At 42.1% G+C, this 17,032-nt stretch overlaps 1 protein-coding gene across 2 annotated transcripts in view; it reads left to right on the plus strand.

Moving 5' to 3' along the window:
• The window catches only part of sema3fb (sema domain, immunoglobulin domain (Ig), short basic domain, secreted, (semaphorin) 3Fb), a 228,048-nt gene that overhangs the window by 187,893 nt on the left and 23,123 nt on the right, over positions 1-17,032 (plus strand). The gene's annotated exons all lie outside the window — the stretch shown is intronic.

The following is a 17,032-nucleotide window of genomic DNA, read 5'->3' on the forward strand; positions in this document are numbered from 1 at the left end:
CCAGCATTTGGTCCGCAGTCTACTATGCCTTGGCCTTTCAGATATTTAATACTGTGAAGGTACCTGCCTCCACCACCTTTTCAGCCAGCATATTCCAGATGCTATGCTGAAAGGCTTACTTCCACAATGTATGACTCTATGACAATGAATCAGAATGCACCATTAATTGGTGTGCACTATGACTTTATATGTCTCTGTCTTGGCATACACATGACTTGTTATGTACCAAGTGTAAATATGTAGGTACACCAGCCAGATCTGCCAAGGATCATCAGGTTCTTCTTTGATCAGGAAATCTCCTTGTGCTATCAAACTACTTTGATCAGATTTCACCAACAGACACCAGGAAAAGATTCAGATGTATTGCACCAAATTGGGCTTTTTATTAAGATTTCCTTGCAAACCACATAACTTTAAGTGAATATTCCCTGAAAGATCAAAAATACATGGAACAGTGAAAAAATTGAGAGTTGCATGAAGCCATCCACTCCACAGTTTTGGGGATCTATTAATATGTGACTGAACTGGAGGTAAGTTTATTCAACAAATTTACAGTAAGGGCCTGTGGCATATTTCACATCTGCGTGCTTGTGGTTCAAATCTGGATTTGATCATTTGCTCTCGGAATTAATAACTCAGCTGGACTGTGTTAACGAATACTGACTCCCTGACAAGGTTGTTTAATAAGCCTAACTGATAGTTTAAAAGAAATGAGTCTTGTCAGAACCTTGGGGTTGTTTGTGCCACATGATGTTACTGGCAAGCACACTGCCAGTCTAGAAACTCATGGTATTGTCTAAAAGGTGTCCACGGAGATGACTGTGCTGTTTAGATGAGAAGGGAAGAATGATCCGACGAGATGGTATTATTTAGTACAAGGCACTAAATAACACTGTAACCCCTGTGGAATAGCTAATGATGTCTTCCATTGTGGATGATCAGTGGTAGCACTCAAGGCTGAAGTTGTGGCTTCAAGTCTCCTTCTAGGAAAGCAATGAGAAAATTTAGGCTGCTACAACAACGCAGTATTGAGGGAATGCCAGGCATCCTCTCTTCTAGGTGCGTTGTTAAACCAGGATCTCACCTACCTTCTAAAGGACAGTAAGAAACCACAGCACTGTTTGGAAGAAGAGCAATATTTAACCCTAAACCATCCCTTATTCTAATAGATTATCTAATCATCATCACATTCTTTCTATTAATCCATTACCTCGCTTCCTACATTACAAAACTGACGAGAGTCCACAAGTACTTAATTGGAGGCAAAATACTTTGGACTGTTGAAGGAGCAGTGTGAATAGTTTTATATTCTGTCATGTACTTGAAACTAACTAGAATACTGGTTAACAAAATCCCCTCCTGGAGGGTTACATGCCATTTAGAAATGGGAGATAAATAAATTAAGCTGAACGGGTCGATTTCCTGGAATTGAGGAAAGTCGAGGGAAGGTGTCACAGAGTGGTACAGGTTGTGTTCTGAACCATCTGCAACTCAACAGAATTAATGACATCAAAATGTCAGTGGGAGGGAAAGAAAGAATTTGCTGCTCATTACAAAGAGAACATCAGGACTCACCTTGACCTCCTGGCAAGTATCAAAAGATTCCCCTTTCCCCCCTAAGGAACACTAAAGCCTTTTAATAAATCTAATAGCAAACCATTTTAAAACAGTTGATGATTTATTGGCAACAAAAATCAACAACTAAGTTCCACGAAATCAGCAATCTACATTTAATTTCTCCTTAAAAAACTATGTCGTGTTACCCTGAGGATTATTTAGTGACTGGATGCCATTGACGGCTTGCTTGTTAAAGAGAAAATCATTAGTCTGTCTGGGCCTGGTGCCAACCTCTGAGGTGTCGAGGAGTGATGCATATGCTGGGCTTACAGTGACACTGCTCCAAGGGGCCTCCTGATAGCTCTCAGTGATTGCATGTTCGTCTTCCGTTTTGTAACCAGAGTATCCCTAATGAAGAATCTCATTAGCTGTTATGTTGACAGGAAGCATTTGATTTTATTTTTGTAGTGTGAGTGGGTCAGCTGGGCTATGTTTGTCTGCAGCTCTCAATCTCATGGTTTAGACAGGTTCATTTCCCCCAAGCCAACCTGCCCTGACTAGCCCCTAACCCCTCCCCAAACCTCACCAGCTGGGTCATCTAAACCAGTGAAAACATGTAGAGGAATTAACAGACCTCTGGCACTTGATAGGGAACAGGTACCACTCTGCTTAAGGTCACGTGATGTCCAGGGATTGCTTTCTATTGGTAAAACAAAATTTTAATTCTAAATGGTTGTAGTTGATTTCCCAATAGCATATTTACTTTAAAAAAAACAGAAAAATTATTTTGTAGCAAGAATGATGTTGAAGCTCTAAATGGAATGAGTAAAATATTGGCAAAGTATTCAGCAATCCAGGTGATGATTCTGCTTTCTGTTTGCTGTCATTATCCATAAAACTAATGATAATATTTAACTTCTGAGTATAATGCAGAGTAGACATCTAATGGGGATGTAGGATGCACATCATCACTCTGATTTTCCACCTCCTGGTCTTGATTGTGGAGATTTCCAAGTCAGGCAGAACATATACAGATAGTCCACTGCAGAAGGCCTCGCGATCTAGTGTAACCCCACTGCGATCTCTGGAGCCCCTTCGATCTTCCAAGGGAAAGCCCTCCAACTGCAATATACTCACTGGGATGCTGAGTTACTCAGTCTGATCTTCCAGCACTATCTTGTATCAGAGTCTGAGGAAGGCAAAACCAAGCAGGATGGTCTTGCAACCCCATAAAGAGATCAAATTCGATTGGAACCCAGTACAGAACATAACCTCCTGTTGGTGTCTAGTACAGAGACTGAATTCCCTGCTGGATTAAAATTCAGACACTAACTTCTTGTTGGACTCCAGCACAGAGATAGTAGAACCAAATCTCTTGAACCAAAATGGCCTGCGACTGACACAAGGATCTGGAATATGTTACAGCTAATCCCAGTGAACAAAGAAGGCTCCTTTAAATCCCTGTAAACAGAGTAGTTTGCTGTGAATTTCAGTGGCCAGAAGAGTTTATCATAAACTCACTTCATGCAATATTCTAGCCAAACAAAATACACACATGCTAATACTAAGAGAAAAACATTTATTTTACCACTACAGTGTTCCCAGATCCCGTTTATTCCCTTGTGTGCTAACAGCAGTGTAAAAATTGTAATTTCTTTAAGTATTGGAAACACAACCTTGAATTACTCCCCAAGATTCAAAGTTTTCATTGCAGAGGTTAAGCAGACCAATGTGTAGTTTGTGTAATGTGTCACCAGTCGCTGCTGTTATCCACTAGAACTGTGATGCTGGTATTTAATGAGTCACAAAAGTCCATGGCTGTTGGCTGACCAAGACCAAATCTGCTTTTTGTTTTTTTTTGTTTCAATCCAGTCAAACCTGCTTGTCTTTCAGTCCTACAATATACATTCAAAAGATGCTCGTGCCTGGCTGTCAAAGTCATTTGGATCATTGACATTTCAGGATGCTTTTAAATCCCGATCATCCTTCGGAGTTCTCTAGATATGAGTTGGCACCTCAGGCACTTCACAAAAGATACCAGGCCTACTGGGATTGTGGAGAGAGGTCCTTTGGAGGCAAAAAGGCCAGCAAACATATCCCCTCCCCACTAGCTCCCACCCTGCATGAGATACATGCCATGTATACAATGCAGCAGCTGCCATACCGTGGCTGCACATGTGCCAGCAGGAATTTTGCCACCTGAGGAATTCCAGAATCAAGACATCAACATTTAGTCCCAAGCTGACGTTGGGGACAACCTCCACTTCCCTAATGGAGACTGACTCTCTGTAATGTTAGACCATTGGCCCTGGGGAATGTATCTTTACCTGCTCAATTCAATGCACGGCAATTTCCCACAAACTGCTATGACCAGATAATTTGTTCTTTTGTAACAATGACCTCAGATTAAGTAATGTTCAGACCATCAAGGACAAACCCAAGAAAGTGCCCATAGATCTTTTATGTCCACATCAGAGAGCAGTTTACTGACTTGGCCAAAAGATGGCGTTTCCAACAGAGGAGTCTCAGGACTGTCAGATTTTTGTGAGTAAGTGCCCTGAGTGGGATTTGAATCCACAATGCTATGATTCAGAAGTGAGAGTGGATGGTGACTGACTACAGCTGACCTGTGATGGCCGTGGGCAGACTTCAGATTAACACCCACACCCTGCTCATACTAACCTTGAGCATAGACTGCCCAGCCCTGCATTCAACAGGTGAGAAGAACACTCCTCACTCTAATGCAGAGGATTTACTACTTAGTGAAAGCTGTCCCACTCTTTAATTCTCAGGGTCTGAAGGACATGATCACACTGGAGGGAGTGCAGAGGAGATTCGCCAGGATGTTGATGAAGATTTTCAGTTTTGAGGAGAGACTGGTTCAAACAGAGACCTAAGAGACAGCAACATTTGGAATCTGGAGCAACAAACAACCTGCTGCAGGAACTCAGCCGGTCGAGCAGCATCTGTGGGGGAAAGGAATTTTGATGTTTCGGGTCCTGATGCAGGGTTTCGACCAGAAACGTCAACAATTCCTTTCCCCCCCACAGATGCTTCTCGACCACTGGGTTGCTCCAGCTGGTTGTTTGTTGCTGGACCGAATGGGTTTATTTGTCTTTGAGCAGAGGAGGCTGAGTGGGGACCTGATAGAGATATTCAAAATTATGAGGGGCATAGACAGGATAGACAGTAGGAAACATTTCCCCTTAGCGGAGGTGTCCAAAATAGCATAGGTCTGGGGTAAAGAGTAAGCGACTCAGAGGGGATCTGAGAAGAAATGTATTTATCGAGAGAGCAGTTGGAATGCACTGTCTGAGGAGATGGTGGAGGCAGACTCTCACAACATTTAAGAAGTATCAACACAAGCACTTGAGTTGCCAATATGTATAAGGCTACAGTCAAAGAGCTGGTAAATGGGATTAGAATAGATGGGTACTGGTGGGTTAGCATAAACATGATGGGCTGAAGGGCCTGTTTCAATGCTGTATGACTCTGTGACTTTATGACTCTATTCAATGTCAATACATAAACTTGACTTAATTTTGTGTAACATTCTAATGCATCGTAAAACCCACACTAATGGTGAATCAAACCAATACCTTACATAAGTAGTGTAGCGGTTAGTGTAACACTGTTGGTATTGGTTTATTATTGTCGCTTGTACCGAGGTACAGTGAAAAGCTTGTCTTGCATATCAATCGTACAGGTCAATTCATTACACAGCGCAGTTACATTGAGTTTGTACAGAGTGCATTGATGTAGTACAGGTAAAAACAATAACAGTACAGAGTAAAGTGTCACAGCTACAGAGAAAGTGCGGTGCAATAAGGTGCAAGTTCACAACAAGGTAGATCGTGAGGTCAGAGTCCATCTCATCGTATAAGGGAACCATTCAATAGTCTTATCACAGTGGGATAGAAGCTGTCCTTAAGCCTGGAGGTACGTGCCCTCAGGTTCCTGTATCTTACATTACAGCACCAGCGACCTGGGTTCAATTCCGGCTGCTGTCTGTAAGGAGTTTGTACGTTCTCCCCGTGTCTGTGTGGGTTTCCTCCGGGTGCTCCAGTTTCCTCCCACATTCCAAAGACGTACAGGTTAGGAAGTTGTGGGCGTGCTGTGTTGGTGCCGGAAGCGTGGCGACACTTGCGGGCTGACCCCAGCACACTCTACGCAAAAGGTGCATTTCACTGTGTGTTTTGATGTACATGTGACTAATAAAGATATCTTATCTTATCTTAAAGACCAGCACAAATTTGTCAGAAACTGTCAGACTGTTACTGTGATACAAATGACCAAAAACAAAATCTTTCCTCCCGGCTGCTGAATGCAAATACTTCACACTCTGAAATGAGTTGCCAGAGGAGGTGTAACAACATTTAAGAGGCATCTTAACAGGTACTTGAATGAGGAGAGCATAGAGGGAAATGGAGTTAATTCAGGCAAGTGGGATTAGTATAGATAGGCATGATGGTCGGCATAGATGTGGGGCTCAGGGGTCTGTTTCTATGCTCTATGACTCTATAACTCTCTTGATTTGAAGTTATGTCGAGCATGGCGTGTTAGGATAGCTGTCAAATCCTGCTGCCCATAATTTTAATGAACATATTAAACCATTTGCAATAAATATGTCTTTGCAATCATTACCCAGTGCAATATACAGCAGCCATGTATTAGGAATTCACTGCAGCCTGCCTCAGGAGCAATCCACTGACTGCTCTTTCCCAGTTTTAAGTGCTAATGATGTTAGTTGCAGTGGTAGGCACCCTGGGGCAACGTTGAAACTCCCTCATTCCAACATCAAGAAGCATAAAAGTTGCCCTTGTCCTTTCCACTGTGCTAGAATGAACAGGTGCTGCATGTTGAAACAATGAATCAACTCCCTATCCCAGCACATACAGTATATTGGCATTCCAATCTGGCAGGCACACAAGGAGGTACTGGCTTTAAAATTAAATTAGTCCGCGGTTTGTGAAGGATTTTGCATTTGCATATCACAGATATGGATAATTGTCACCTTATGCTCTTGTACCTTTCTGAGTTCTTTTAAACTTTGAACAGTTTGGGGATATGGGGGGTAGGGGTGGATGGGTGTCCTATCCAGTATTAATCCTTCAAATCTGGCCATTACTGCAATGCCAGAATCTTGCTTGCACAAAGAAGGCTGCCCCATTACCAACATCACAATAGCGACTACACTTCCATTGGTTAGAAAACACTTCAGTGACACCCTGAGGACGTCAAAGGTGCTACATAAATGCAGGTCTTTCTGGTTGAGGAGGCAGGCAGATGAAATGTGGACCATTCCCTCCAGGGCCCAGCGACATTGCAGCTGACAGTATCTGTCCTTCCTGACTGCGAGTTGGGATGGCTGCCAGATCATTCTCATCACCGCGGCAACTTGCCAGGACTGGCACTCCCTGGATGCCTAGTCGTGTACTTTTCAACAGGCCCTCATCCTGACATGTTTAAAAAAATAAGCTCTCCAAGAGAATAAAAGTTCTTTCACGTCGTAAGCTCCACTGTGTTCTGTTTCTCCTATTTTCATGGTTGGACACTTGGAATAAGTCCTGTTTAAGCTCAAAATGGAACGCAAAGACGGCAGATATTCAGATAAAGAACTAATCCCTGTCACAACTGAGACTAGTTGAAGAATTTGATTTCTTACTTTAGACATTGCGTCTGCACATGTTACTTGATCATGTCAAAGGTGAATTCTTGATTTATTACTGGAAAATAAGCCCGTACGTCTTATGTTATTGGGTCCTTGTCAGTGCACGCTGCTTTGCCAAGAATTGTTCTGCTTGGATCAAGATTTGTACATAAGTGCAGATAAAAAAGAACCAATTTGCAGACTTTTGTCCTACACCTCATTTAATCGCATGTTCAAATGTAGAGACAAAACAAAACTGCGAGAAACGTTAAACAAAACCTGCATTTTACTCCGCTGTGATTAGAGTTCAAATCAAAACTAAAAGTTGGCAGAAGATGGACTGCAATTACTAGGCCATACCTTCAAAGACTGATCACTGGAAAACACTTTGGTACAGAGTTTTATATTTCTGCATTGGGCTTGATGTGGGAAGTTCCACGTCAAAGAAATGAATGGGGGAAAAATATAGGTGACAATCCATACAATGGCAATGGATGAAAAAATATTCCTGCAGGTTGGAATTATAGAAAATAAAAGGAAAAGAATTCCATTTACATCCTGCCCTTCACAATCTCAAGACATCCCAAAAGTGCTTTACAGTCAATGAGGTCTTTCTGAACTGTCGTTAAGTGGTCAGCTAATTAACGTTACCACAAGGCACCCATATAAAACAAAAGTATAATACTGCAGATGCTGGAAATCCAAAATAAAACAGGAAGTGCTGCAAATGCTCAGGCAACATCAGTAAAGAGAGAAAATCAGAGTTAATATTTCAGGTCAATGACCTTTCATCACAATTGACTCTTTCTACCTCCACGGATGCTGCCTGACCTGATGAGTATTTCAGCATTCCCCATCTGAAGCAACATGATATTTTCAAATAACCTCTTTTTGGGGGGGTGTGGATGTAGGTTGAGTGATAATTATTGACCAGGACACAAGGGAAAATTCTTCAAATAGTGACACAAAACCTTTTCTACCCTCTTGAAAGAGCAGATAGCATCTTATCCATAAACAGCTCTTCTGAAAAGCAGCGTTCACTTGGTAATGCAATAGATTATCTACCTAGATCTTCTAATGTGGGCCTTGAGCTCTCCTGACTCTGAGAGAAGGGTATGGTCATTGAAATATTTATTCAAGCATGGCTGGCACTTCACCTAACTGCTAGCATTCTGTGTGTGGATTTGTGCACCAGGGATTTTACTTTTCCATTGCGAAGACCAGATGTTTAGGAATATAATTGGCAGCAGTTTCAGCCTTGATGCACCCTGACACTGGGACATTTAGTATAGGGCTCAGGAGACCTAAGTGAACAGAAGAGAACAATAAAAGAAATGTTTATTAGTAAAATGGGAGGGAAGAGATTGCCATTGTTTATGATGCTGGCCCTTCACTGAGAAATATGTTTTTCATCCAAATATTTATTCATGACAGCATCCAAAAAATAATATTTTTTTTGAATTTTCCAGTCATGGTGTTGATGGTTATCTGGGAGTGGGTAAAGGGGGAGGAAAGTAAAGTTTCTGGAAAATGAGCTGATGTATATTCATAACAACACCTGCAAAAATTTCACTCTGGTAAAAACAAACCCTGCTCTTCAGTGTAAGTCAACTCCGAAGTGATTGTGGCAACAGAAGCACTGCAGAACAGAATTTTATTTAGCCTGTTGAAACGATTCCAAGCCCCAAAGGAAAGAAATCCCCTTAAAGGACACTTAAGTTAAAGAACATTGTCAATTTAACATGTTTTGCCACTTGAGCCAACACAGCACAATTATGCCATGGTCTGATCATTGGCTGGAGTGTTCTCCCCTGCAGCTCCCCTGCACTGATCTCCCCAGCTCAGCTGGGCTGTTGGAGAGTGAAACCAATTATTTCTGATTTCCAGTCAATTTCAAGTCATTACACTTCCATGGTGTTACCCATGACAGCAGTCAAGAAAAAGGGATAAAGGACCTAATAAGTGCACACTAAGGAGAGTATGAGTAACCTACATTACAAAAAAACAAAGCTGTTAATGTTTGCTAAAGAAATAGTAGATTATTTTCATCATAACAAAGTTGGGACCACAATTTTTCACTTTATACATTAAGACGAGATTTAAGATATCTTTATTAGTCACATGTACATCGAAACACACAGTGAAATGCATCTTTTGCATAGAGTGTTCTGGGGGGCAGCCCACAAGTGTCGCCACGCTTCCAGCGCCAATATAGCATGCCCACAACTTCCTAACCCGTACGTCTTTGGAATGTGGGAGGAAACCGGAGCACCCGGAGGAAACCCACGCAGACACGGGGAGAACGGACAAACTCCTTACAGGCAGCGGCCGGAATTGGACCCAGGTCGCTGGCGCTGTAAAGTGTTACGCTGACCGCTACACTAGATGAAAGAACTGATGGCATTGTAGCCAAGTTTGCAGATGATACCTACATAGGTGGAGGACAGGTTGTGTCATGGAGGGAGGGAGTCTAGAGAAGGATCTGGACAGGTTAGGAGAGTGGGTAAAGAAGTGGCAGAAGGAATACAGTGTAGGGAAGTGTGGGGTTATGCACACTGAAGAATATGCAGTTATGCAGAATAAGAAGTTATGCAGTCTGAAGAATAATGGTGTAGACTATTTTTTAAATGGGAAGAGAATTGAGAAATCAGAGATACAGAGGGACTTGGGAGTTCTAGTTCAGGATTCTCATAAGGTTAACTTGCAGGTTGAGTTGCTAATAAAGAAGGCAAATGCAATGTCAGCATTCATTTCAAGAGGACTAGACCATAAAAGCAATGATGTACTGCTGAGGCTTTATAAGGCATTGGTCAGACCGCATTTCAGATCTTGTGAGCAATTTTGGGCCCTGTGTCTGAGGAAAGATGTGCTGGCCCTGGAGAGGGTCCAGGGCACGTTCACAAGAATGATCTCAGGAATGAAAAGTTTAATGGATGAGGAACATTTGATGTCTCTGGTCCTGTACTCGATGGAGTTCAGAAGGATGAGAGGGGAATCTCATTGACACCTGCAGGATACTGAAAAGCCTGGATAGAGTTGACATGGAGAGGATGTCTCCATTAGTAGGAGAGTATCCGATCCGAGGGCACAGCCTTGGAATAAGGAACACCCCTTTAAACTGAGATAAGGAGGAATTTCTTCAGCCAGAGGGTGGTGAATCTGTGGAACTTGTTGCCACAGAGGGTGATTGTAACACTGTAAAGAACACCCTGCTCTTCTGCATAATATGTTCAGGTGACAGAACAGGCATATCCCTTTAGTTCTTACAGCAGTTCAGCACTCCCTCAGTACTGGACTGTGGTGTCAACTTCAATCTGTGTACAAGCTTCTAGACTGAGATGTAAACTCACAACAGTTGAGCCAGCAATGGATGAACCACCAAATGAGCTGAGTGTCAGAGTTCAAGGTAGTGCCACCACTGTGTGTGATGTAATCTAGACATGTAGGTTTACCACCACGACTTGGTACGACAACTGCTCTGCCCAGGATTGCAAGAAACTGCAGAGAGTTGTGGACACAGCCCAGAGTGTCATGGAAACCAGCCTCCCCTCCTTGGACTCTGCCTTTACCTCTTGCTGCCTTGGCGAAGCAGCCAGCATAATCAAAGACCCCACCCACCCAGGTCATTCGCTCTTCTCTCCTCTTCCATCAGGTAGAAAATACAGGAGCCTGAGGGCACATACCACCAGGCTTAAGGACAGCTTCTATCCCACTGTGATAAGACTATTGAGATGGACTCTGACCTCACGATCTACCTTGTTGTGACCTTGCACCTTATTGCACTGCACTTTCTCTGTAGCTGTGACACTTTACTCTGTACTGTTATTGTTTTTACCTGTACTACCGCAATGCATTCTGTACTAACTCAATGTAACTGCACGGTTTAATGAATTGACCTGTACGATCGGTCTGCAAGACAAGTTTTTCACTTTACCTCAGTACAATAATAAACCAATACCAATACCAGAACAAACCCCACCCACAACTCTCTTCTAACAAATTTTGACTGATAAGCTGTCAAAGTTTTCAAAGCTTTTCAATATCCCATTTAGTAATAATGAATAAAACAAGGAAATAAGGTAAAATTGAAATTATTAAAAATACTTTAAAAGGTTCCACATCCTCCAAAAACAACAGGAAGATTTTTATAATACAAAACATTCTACAAAAACAACTAATTAAAAAATATATCTTGCCTTTCCTTTCTTCCTTGCAGCCATGATTGCTCTATTCCGTAGCCCTTCAGATCCTAGTCTGGCACAGGATCTGAAAGCAGATTCAACAGCTGGGAGTCTCAGCAAGCTCCTGCCCCACTGTTGGACTCCCATATGGACTCCAGTGCTAGGGCTCTGCTGGGGAACCACCGGCAGAGGTTGGTGAGCGAGTTCAGCTCCTCTGTAATCATGCAGGACAACCATGCATGGCAACACCTGGATAAATCCCAGCAGTTCTGTCCACAAAATCCAAGCTATTAATCTTGCATTCCTGTACTTATATATACTTGCAGAATGTTCTGTTTTAATGTAATTCAGGAGGGAATTTCAGCAATGTGTAATATCACAGCCACAATATTTTTGTCCCTTTTCATCCCCATCAAGAGTGTGAAGGACACATAGAAAAATAATGGGCAATGGTTCAGAACGCTTTCGGGACTGTGATGAGGCAGTTTCTCCTGGGGTTATTGTAGTCAGCCTAGGGAAGAGACTCTGTGCATCAGAACAGTCAGGTTTAGAGCCTAGAAACAAAGATAATGTTTCAGCACAAGAAAAACTTCATCCTCCACCCTAGGGCAGATCAAGAAGGCATTTCGCTAACATCTCCTCAAAGACAATTGGGGATGGGTAACAAATGCTGGCCTTGATACCCATGCCCACACCCAGTGAGCAAATGAAGGAAGTAGTTATGGCAACTTCAAATAATTTTTTATCAAACTCTTCATGAGCATTGACCTTAAATATTCATTAATTCCTTTCTTATTTAAAGAAGCTCATGTATTAATTTATTTCTAAAATATGGGCCTTATTTATCATGCATTCTTATTTTTGTGTTCATGGTATGATGGTAGTGTAGGGCAGGCACGGTCGTGTAGCGGTTAGCGTAACGCTTTACAGCACCAGCGACCTAGGTTGAATTCCGGCCGCTGTCTGTAAGGAGTTTGTATGTTCTCCCTGTGTCTGCATGGGCTTCCTCCGGATGCTCTAGTTTCCTCCCACATTCCAAAGACGCACGGGTTTGGAAGTTGTGGGCATGCTATGTTGACGCCGGAAGCGTGGCGACACTTGCGGGCTGCCCCCAGAACACTCTACACAAAAGATGCATTTCACTGTGTGTTTCGATGTACATGTGACTAATAAATATATCTTATCTTATCAGTGCTTTCTGTATATAATAGTTCCAAAGTGCTCCTATGCATGAAGATAGCCAATAGTGAATTGCTCCTGATATTCCCCTCATTCTGCTCCCTGGTTGAGATCGGGAATTTAACCCTGTGGGAAATCATAGATACAATCCAGTGTCCCACACAGTGTCCTACAACATCATAACTAAAGCAACTTTTCAATAAATGCCACAAAGGACATTCATTGGAGTAAAGGCTGGCAGCAAAGCATTCCCAAAATCAGCTTTTAAAGTAACTGCACTTGACACGTGCATTGCTGTAATTGGAAAAGTGGAAACCTTTGAACCATGCAATACTGACAATCTTTGCATTTTCCTTTGTGAATGCTTGAAAATCATTTCCAGTTGGTTGAATGTGGGAAGCAGTATCCCATGAGGCTCTACCGTGGGAGGGCTTCTGTTCACTGTGAACATCAATGAATCAGAGGCAGGGACAAGAGAGACAGGTGTCCAAATGTGCAGATGTGCTGAAGTAAGAGGCTTTGTACCTTATTCCAAGGGGCGATAGAAGCTGAAAAGAGGGTGGCTGGGTTTCAGCTGGTTGGGGAATTTCAGACCAGAAGCCATAGTCTAAAGGTCAGAGCCAGACCCTTCAATTTACAACGTGTGCCTACATTAAAAAGGATTATTAGATGCTTGAAATTAACAAATAAGGATTGCTTCTGCATCAATTGTTACTTTAAAATCTGAATTTGATAGATTGTATTAACAAAAGGTATTCAAGGATATAAGGCAACTAGATCGGCAGTCAATGTTGGAACATATTCAAGGGATAGCTATTGCTGTTCCTCTGTCGCTAATGTTCTTCAGATAGAAAGGGCAAAAAGCAGTGCATGGAGTTGAACGTAAGTGTGAGGAGGTACATATTGTAAAAAAATTATAATATCAATATTTATTCCTATAGTGGGACAGAGTTGGGTAAAAAGTATTGACATTTGATAGTTTGATCATATTAAATATATCCCCTCAAATAGATGTGGCTATGAATATTATAATGCTTGTTTTACAATAGAATGCACAGAATACAGAAGCAGAGATGTAACTGAATCTACAGAAAACTGTAGCAAGGCCACATTTGTAATATTGTATTTCATTATGGACTCCATATCTGAGAAAAGATATTGATGCAATCAACTACAAAATAGACTGGGATGTCTGTAATAAGACACGATTAAATATGAAGAAAGATTTGAACAATTGAAGCTGCTTTTGGTACAAAGGAGATTATGAGGTGGTTTGACAGAATCATTTAAAATTATGAAGCAGTGGGATAGAGTAGAAAGAAATGGTTTATTTCAAGTGGCTGGGAATGCCATACAAGGGGACAGAATTATGGTGATGTTGGACGTAAGGTAACTGAGAGGAGATTTGATGGAAGTGTAAAATATCGTTTAGGTAGAGTAAATGGAGGGAATGTTCCCATTTGCAAATGGTTCAAGGGCCAGGCAGCGCAGATTTAAAGCTTTGAGCCAAAGGTACAAGGAGTATACACAAGATATTTATTTTACACTGAGGGTGATTATAATCTGAAATTCACTGCCTGTAAGGGAGGTGGAAATAAGAGGCCCACAGACATTTCAAGTGAGAATTGGATGGGCAGTTGTGGGAAAATAGTTTGCAGAGCTCTGGGGAAAGAGAATGGGAAGGGGACCAATGGAATTGCTCTACCAGGAGACAGCACAGACATGATGGCCACCATTATGCCCATGTCTTGTCAATTCTATGACCCTACATGTAAAAAGTTTAAGGCCGAGGATACTTTCTCACATTGAGTGGTGAGGCTATGTAGTGACCTAATGATTGAAGCAAAGACCGTGTTGATGTCACATGATATGTTAGAAGGTGGTTGAAGTGGTGTAAAGGAAAAAGGCAGGCAGGTGAGTTCAGGACTAACACTTGCCTGGAAGCTAAACACCAACACGGGATAGTTGGGTCGAAAATGCTGCTTCTGTACTCAGTGTAGTTTCTACTATGCACCCGATGAATTTCTGCCTGGATCTTTAATACATGCATTCTTGATTAGCTCTAATTTCTCACCAAGCTCATAGTAAAGTCCTTTAAGATTTTTGGCTCAGTCCCTGTTTCTGACTCATTAGTTCTGTGTTCTGGGAGTTAGGCGTAGCTCAAACAAAGAATTGTTATGTAAAATCAATAAACCTATCAGCAACTTTTTCCTGAGTTTTTTGATTAGTTTATAGGACTCTGGAGACCTGATAACCATTAAGAAGACATTTATTTTAACGTAACAGGCTGTCTTTGAATAGTTAAAACATTGAAAGAGAAGTCTCTCTTCCCCTTGTCATACTCCAGACTGATACACAGTTGCAATGCATTGCAAACTCATTAAGCCCAAAGATATGCAGTCTAAATGATGAGATACAGAATGGGGAAAAAATAGTGGAAGAGTAAGCTACTAATTTAATGCATTTAGGTCACGATAATCAGGTTTGAGTGTTGACATCTTCTTTGAACTCCCTTGTCAGGGCTTCTGTCATTGAGCACACACTTTGCTAACAGTCTCTAACTGTGTTGACACCAACCACCTCCACAGCCTGAATCAATATATAATGTTGAGCCTTCGAACTGAGTACTACCGGCCTGAGCCATACCTACTGCCAACTCTTCCAGTCTCACCCAGTTTTGGCTGAAAAGCTGACATTAAAGAGCAGACTGGTCTGGGAGGTGATGGTCACAGACTGAAATTAATTGATCCAACATTGGCAGCAGTGATGCCAAAGCTCTAACTCTGGAATTTAAACTTTAAAACTTTATTTACAGCACAGTAACAGGCCCTTCCAGCCCAACCAGTCCGAGCCACCCATTGAAACCCATGTTAACCTACCAGTACGTCTTCGGTTAGTGTAACGCTATTGCAGCACCAGCGATCCAGGTTCAATTCCCACCACTGTCTGTAAGGAAGTTTGCATGTTCTCCTCGTGTCTGCGTGGGTTCCCTCCGGGTGCTCCGGTTTCCTCCCACATTCCAAAGATGTATGGGTTAGGAAGTTGTGGGCATGCTATGTTGGCGCCAGAAGCGTGGCGACACTTGCGGGCTGCCCCCAGAACGTTCTACGCAAAGATGTATTTCACTGTGTGTTTCGATGTAGATGTGACTTATAAAGATATCTCTCTGGAATGTGGGAGGAAACCGGAGCACCCACAGGAAACCCACACAGACACAGGGAGAACGTACAAAATCCTTACAGACAGTGACGGGAATTGAACCCTGATCGTTGGTGCTGTAATAGCATCAAGCTAACCGCTACGCTACTGTACCGCCCACTTACACTGGATTTACTCTGGATACACGTCCACTATACTTCCTCCTTAAGTTTCTCCGCTTCTGGTATTTATATCGGTTTATTACTGTCATGTGCACCAAGATACAGTGAAAAGCTTTTGTTTGCGTGCCATCCAGGCAAATCATGCCACACATAAGTACGTCGAGGTAGTACATCAAAAGAAAAATAGAGTGCAGAATATAGTGTTGCAGCTATGGAGGAAGTGCAGTTCAGGTAAACAAAATGCTCGTTCAAACCTACCTTTCTGACCAGTTGTTAGTCACCTCTCTGACTCAAAGCTTCAACTTTTTCTTGTTTGACAACATCGCCCTGTGGTTATAGCTTTGCTATGTTAAAGAAAAAAATAGTGATCCTATGATTATGAGCTATCCTGAGCTCTCTCCATGATCCTGATTCAGTAGATGTAGTAGTAATAATTTAACTGTCTGTACTGTCTGTCTTCAATAAAAAGGTAGGTTCTTTTGAATCATTATGTGACATCAGTTCAACTTATATGAAACACACAAAATGACATTGGTTGTGAGGGATGGACAGTAGGTTAAGGCACCCATTTTGTTTATCAGCAGGAGCTACCTGGTGCTTTTACTGCATACTTTTTTCTCTGAGATTACTGAGCTGAAGGTCAAAGACTTGTTCATCTGGGCAAATGTTCATGGAAAGGAATCTGTGCAAAGCCAGAGGGATCCCAGGAAAGCAGCACATAACCACACCAGCAGCTTTCCACTGCTAAGGGAACTCACTATTATTACCGTGGTCACTGAGGGAGTCCTGTCATCAACACAATGCCTTTAAGGTAGTAAAACGTCCTGCAGCACTTATGTTGTTGGCAGGGCTCTGATGGACTACACCACAGAAAAGACAGTGGGGTAATAGGTCACAGACTTGGGACTCCATACTTGACAGGCAATTAGAAATGAGGATGGAAAAACAGATGGTGAGTCTCATACAATTCCTGTAAAACCACAATCATTAACAGCGATCTTGTAGCTCAGTTAATTTCCTACCATTTCACCTCGGGAATGTGAAATCTTTATAGGTGATGGATAACTTTTCCATTATCATTGAATTTTGCTTCCAGTCTATCAAAACATCCTTCACTTCAGAAATCAGGGTGTGAAACATTAAGT

This window comes from Pristis pectinata, chromosome 6 (genome assembly GCF_009764475.1).
Source record: "Pristis pectinata isolate sPriPec2 chromosome 6, sPriPec2.1.pri, whole genome shotgun sequence".
Lineage (NCBI taxonomy): Eukaryota > Metazoa > Chordata > Chondrichthyes > Rhinopristiformes > Pristidae > Pristis > Pristis pectinata.